The sequence below is a fragment of the Pollachius pollachius genome (genome assembly GCF_949987615.1).
Source record: "Pollachius pollachius genome assembly, chromosome: 6".
NCBI classification, from domain to species: Eukaryota; Metazoa; Chordata; class Actinopteri; order Gadiformes; family Gadidae; genus Pollachius; species Pollachius pollachius.
In genome coordinates, this window is record NC_136939.1 from 2,675,201 (window position 1) to 2,681,200 (window position 6,000).

The 6,000-nt window shown below is 46.5% G+C and overlaps 1 protein-coding gene across 1 annotated transcript in view; it reads right to left on the bottom strand.

Annotated features, from left to right (window-relative positions):
• npas2 (neuronal PAS domain protein 2) overlaps positions 1–3,502 on the bottom strand; it is a 29,297-nt gene extending 25,795 nt beyond the window's left edge. The window contains exon 1 of the mRNA XM_079737937.1: positions 3,387–3,502. The gene's annotated coding sequence lies outside the window, so the exon portion shown is untranslated. The remainder of the gene's footprint in view (positions 1–3,386) is intronic.
• Positions 3,503–6,000: the final 2,498 nt, after the last annotated feature.

Here is a 6,000-nt window from a genome sequence, read left to right on the forward strand (position 1 = left end):
ACGCTGATGGACTGGGTTGGGGCTGGACAACCACCACGCCTCTCTACGTTTACACACTACGGCAGAGGGCAGTGACAGCTGCCCCCGGCCGGTCCCTTGAACTCTGGACACAGGATGCTAGCGGGTCCAAGTTCACGCGTGTGGACGCGGTCAAGTACAGAGGGGCCACGTTAATGTGTCGCTGAGCAAATAAGGGGCCAATCAGTAACCTGTTGTTTTACTGCCCCAATGGCTTTCCCGGCCGCGTGAAGTGCCTGTAATCATTCCAACCTGGAATCCTGGTTCTACCTGAACGGCAGCTCTGCTCGAGAGGTTCACGTTAACCGATTGAAATATGGAAATACTTCAGAGAAGCTTTATCTGCTGGTGCATTAATTGGCGGCACATTAATACACATAATTCATTGTGATGCCGTCACAGGTGTGTGTTTAGAGTTCTTTTATAACGGCTAAGAGCCATCAGAATCATCCTTTTTTTTTATGTTTTTCAGTTTCTTTCAAAATGACGGTATTATTTTATTAACATTGACAGCAGTTTTTATGTTAGCACCCTTCGGGTGATCCAGATAAAATCCACTCCCTCGCACCACCTAGTGGGCAGCCCAGGAACATTCACTGGTAGAGTCTATGGAAGACTGGGGACACTGGGCAGTGGAGCCCCCAGATTAACACCAGGCATTTCACACCCTGATAAAACTACGTCTTCCAGAAACTTCCCTCTGATTACTTCTAGAAAGTCAAGCAGCGCTGCCAACCATATCCTCCGACATGGGTCTGTTTTTCTTCATGTCGTACACACAGAGCCGATTATACTCAACGTATTGGAAACAAAACCTTGGTTTGCGGGTAAAAAGTGTGTCAATGATTATCTTATGACCTTCTTATCTCCTCACCACACACCTCCATTCAGCTTCATCCGTATCTCTACATATCTCTATCCTGTATCTCTACACCTGTATCTCTACATGTTTCTCTATCTTGTATCGCTACATTTGTATTTCCACATCTGTATCTCTATCCTGTATCTGTACATATCTTTCTCTATCATGAACCTCTATCCTGTATATCTACATCTCTTTAATGTATTTTCTCCTTTATCTCTACATCTGTATCTCTACATCTGTGTCTCTTTAATGTAACTGTATATTTGTACAGATTCTCTTTATTTCATGATGTCTTTGTATACATATATTTGAACAGGTAGACCAGACAGACAGGCAGGCAAACAGACAGACAGACAGGCAGGCAGACAGGCAGACAGACAGGCAGGAAGACCGGCAGACAGAATAAATGAGAGATGGTTCCTTATTTATACGCTGAAGTGTACGGCCAAGTCTTCCGAGGTTAAAGGCTAGGTGCCAGCCATCCAGACCAGCAGACTTAATGAAGCAGACGAGAGGTGACATATTTATTACATGCTCTGCCAACAGAAGACCGGCCAGGCTCTGCCGAGCCTGGGGCTGAGCTGAGGGACTTCCAAGAGCCGGAGTATTACTGCCATTCTTTGAAAATAATACTGAACAAATGATCGAAGCTGCGGAAATATATTTTTTAACAATGTTGGCTAAAGGATCAAATCCTAGTACGTAGCATAGTTATATTATTAGTTATGTTGTAAAGTTATGTCTTGTTTTAGGTTGTTGACATATTCCTACATAAATAATGATAATAATGAATAATTGTTACGCAAGTATAATAATTATCTTTGTATGGCCATTCGATTAACTCATGTCTTCATACACTATTTATTCATCCAACTTGACCACATGATCTAATGACACACACCCTGAAAGGAGACGGGGAATCTGAAACATGTTTTCTACAAACAGCCTTGTCTAATCCAATGTGGCACATATTCCGTTACACAACGGACCCAGAAATGACTCCCTGGTAGTTTTATGAAAGACATGAAACCACAGTGACGGAAAATAAGAAGAAAAGGAATATTATTTTTCATGTCTTTTTTGAGATGTTCCAATTTTTTTTTTTCCTTCCTGATAACAATTCCGATTCCTGAACTTGAGTATCGGCCGATACCTATACCGATACAGCATCTAGAACTGTAACTACTAATATTAGTGTTTGTGAAGTTCTTTGCCTATGTAGTAAAGGAGGCAGTCATCTGACGATATCGGATAGGCGCATAGACTTGCGTACTTGGCGATACAAGATGCTGCATTTTAGGCACTATCTGGGGAATTTACGATACTGGTTTCGGTACCGGAACGACTCAATACTTTTTGTAGTGAAAAGCGACTTGCAGTTCATTCGTTTTAAGACGGAAGCAGGAGTAGAGACCAGACTAAACACCTGTAGATCCGACCAGGTGTATAAGGTCTGTGAGGAGTGGATTCTACAGTCGGAACTACAGTGACATGTATGGTAGAGTTGAATCAGTATTAACTCAGAGGAATATCCTTGCAAGAAAGTGTTGCTCAGAAGTGTTCAGTCACCGGTTGAACATCTTCAGGAAACGCCTGAGGATTCAACACCTTGTTCTCATCACCTGACTGGTGATATAACTTAATATAGATAACAACATGATCATCTAGATGTTCTCACTATAAGACCTATGCACTTTAATTAACTTGGTCTCTTTAAAACGTTTTTTCTTCATTTATATGAATAAATAAAATACATATTTCCCTGAATAATTTGAAAGTAATTTTTCAGGTGGTTGTTATAGGTAAACATGTTATGACACACACACGCACGCACGCGCGCGCACACACACACACCTAAATACAGTAGTGTAAGTGTAAAGTGTAAAGACGACTTGTGACATGTGCGACCCTCTCTCAGGAATACAACGATGTACTCTGTCACCTTTACCTTTGACATGCACAGTAAAAAACACACAGAGGACATCAACACACGTTCACACACCGTTTAGTTTAGTTCACCAGCAGTTAACTCGGTCCCACAAATCCTCGCCTCAAACCCTGCCAGTCCACTCAAATAGCCTTAACCTGAGACTTCAGCCCGGAATAGTCCACGCTGCTTTGTTTTGCTCCGTTTATAACCCTGGGTAGATCTGCAGGTCACCGAGCACAAATCACGAATCTCAGACATAGGTGAGGACAACCTGTAAGAACCGGCCAGCGGTACGGTGTGGGCTCCGGCTCATGACACTGTGTCATATGACTTAAGTGCTTTCTGCATTCAGTACTACTACCTTAACACTCCTACATTAATACCACAGTAGTACAGGATCAACCCAGTCAGCCACATTGGTCCGGAACACGACTCACTTGCTCTCTAAAGGTCCGACAAGAGTCCACTCTGTCACCAGAACTTCATGTTCCCCGTCTCTAAACCCGGTGACAGCCTCATCTCCTCACCGTCAAGCCGAGTGAGGTACACAAAACACAGGCGGACCGCACGTACCTCAATAACAAGCCCTCAGCAGAACCTCCTCCATGCCGGACCCGGGCTCTCAGGCTCAACTCCGGCTGATAGTCTCCATCAGACGGGGCTCCACCATCCACCAGCACGGCGCCGTCACATTGCATAACCGGCCGTAAAACGGGTGCTTTTAGGGGTACCCGAGGAGCGGTGTCCCCGAAGCGGCTCTGTAGGGGGACAGCCCTTATGATTTAGTCTAGACAAACGAGAAGACGGGTCTCCTCCTCGCAGAGCTCCGGGTGTTTGATCGGTTGTAAACACCGGCGAGAGGCCGGGGAGAAAGTAGGTCAGCCGGCAGGAGCTCCACACGACATCCCCGGCAGAGTGCTGTGTGCGCAATAAGCACCAGCGCCTAGTGACGGGAGACCAGACTGCAGGTCTTGCACAAGTGCGTGATGCACGGTAATACGTGGTGTTAAAGAGCAGAACACGGTGCTCTATTGGCTGTATCTTGTGTTTCAGCGCCCAGGAGACGGAGGAGGGGATCTCGGCTCGACGGGGTGGACGGTCTGTGCGGCTAAATGCTCCCGTCTGCAGAGTCCTGTTTACCGGGTAACATGCACCTCGCTGTGGGGTGGGGGCTCCACGGTTACACTCACACCTGGATCCGAGTTGGACGGTTACTTTATCCGCGCCCGAAGTAAACACAAGTTATGTTGGACTATTTTCTTATTATTTACCTGACATACTTTAACTGAGTGGTCCTCAGAGATCACTTCAATGGATGTAATAGAGATTGATGTACATTGTGACTAGCTATAACGAACAACATCAGACACTAATTAATTAGTTAGTTATACTTAAATATTTAGTTATACTTATATATACTAATAATATATTAAACCGCAATTCACATGTCCTTGGTAGCCTATTTTTCGTTTTATTGATACCCCAATATCATTATAATATATTTGTAGCATCTAGAGAAGCATTCCGTGATACTCAGAAAAAAGAAACGTTTAAATATTTGTTTGTGAAACTTTTGCCTCTCAGAATCATGATGGATGAACAAGCATAACTTTTACTGCTGTATCTCTTTCTATTCTCGCTAAGAACAGGATAATTAGGATGAAGTGATCAGGTAACTTTCTCTATCTACTGTATACATAATAAATAGTTTTAGATTGGTTGGTTAGTTTCACCCTATGATGTGTTGTTGCAATAGCAATCATCAATCAAGCCTACCCACTTCCCGTGTGTGTGTGTGTGTGTGTGTGTGTGTGTGTGTGTGTGTGTGTGTGTGTGCGTTAGTGCAGTCATGCGGGTGGACGTGAGAGGGTTGAGTTGTCGGGGGGTGAAAGGGTGGGGTTGGGGGGGGGGGGGGGGGGGGGGTTAGTGTTTAGTGATCCGGATGGTGGGGTTAGGGGGGTGGGGTTAGTGGGTAGTGATCAGGAGGGTGGGGTTAGGGGGTAGTGATCAGGAGGGTGGGGTTAGGGGGTAGTGATCAGGAGGGTGGGGTTAGTGGGTAGTGATCAGGAGGGTGGGGTTAGGGGGTAGTGATCAGGAGGGTGGGGTTAGTGGGTAGTGATCAGGAGGGGGGGGTTAGGGGGTAGTGATCAGGAGGGTGGGGTTAGTGGGTAGTGATCAGGAGGGTGGGGTTAGGGGGTAGTGATCAGGAGGGTGGGGTTAGGGGGTAGTGATCAGGAGGGTGGGGTTAGGGGGTAGTGATCAGGAGGGAGGGGTTGGTTGGTAGTGATCAGGAGGGTGGGGTTAGTGGGGAGTGATCACGAGGGAGGGGTTGGTGTGAAGTCCGTCGCCCTTGTCCATTCATTGTAGGTGTTGCACCTTTCAAAACAAGGGAGGTTCTGTTTCCAGCAGACCCTGATGACGGGCTGAGTGGGTCTGAGTGTCTGAGGGGTCTCTCCTCTGAATGCTTCTTCCACGTACCCTAACACGGGGGAACGTGTTCACCTGCTCCATGCTATTTCACGTAAATTCACTAAACAGGTTTCATGGGAACGTGTCAGGAATTCCGATGCTTCTTGTTAAACTATTGGAGTGGAAATATCACCTGTCCATCAGGTTTAAAGGAGCTCACCTTGATGTAATGAGCTGGTATTAAGGGCCATCCATCACTAGCAGGTTGACAGCATGATGATACATCATGCTCACCAGCAGGTTGATGGTGATCAATTAACCTCACAAGGTTGACACCATGAACAAATCAAAGTCCTTCCTCATTTGCTCACTGAACGGACGACTTAAATTATTCTGATGTAGGGGAGACGGTAGTGAAAGGAGTGATGGTGCTGGCGTAGTTGATGGGGTTGGTGGTGGGGATGGGTTGTGGATGGTGGTGATGTTGGTGGTGTCAGGTGGTGGTGGTGGCGGCGGTGGTGTTGGTGATGGGGTTGTGGATGGTGGTGATGTTGGTGGTGTCAGGTGGTGGTGGTGGCGGCGGTGGTGTTGGTGATGGGGTTGTGGATGGTGGTGATGTTGGTGGTGTCAGGTGGTGGTGGCGGCGGCGGCGGTGTTGGTGGTGTCAGTGATGGTGATAGTGGTGATAGTGGTGAATGGTGGTGGTGGTGTTGGTGGTGTCAGTGATGGTGATAGTGGTGATAGTGGTGAATGGTGGTGGTGGGGTTGGTGATGTCAG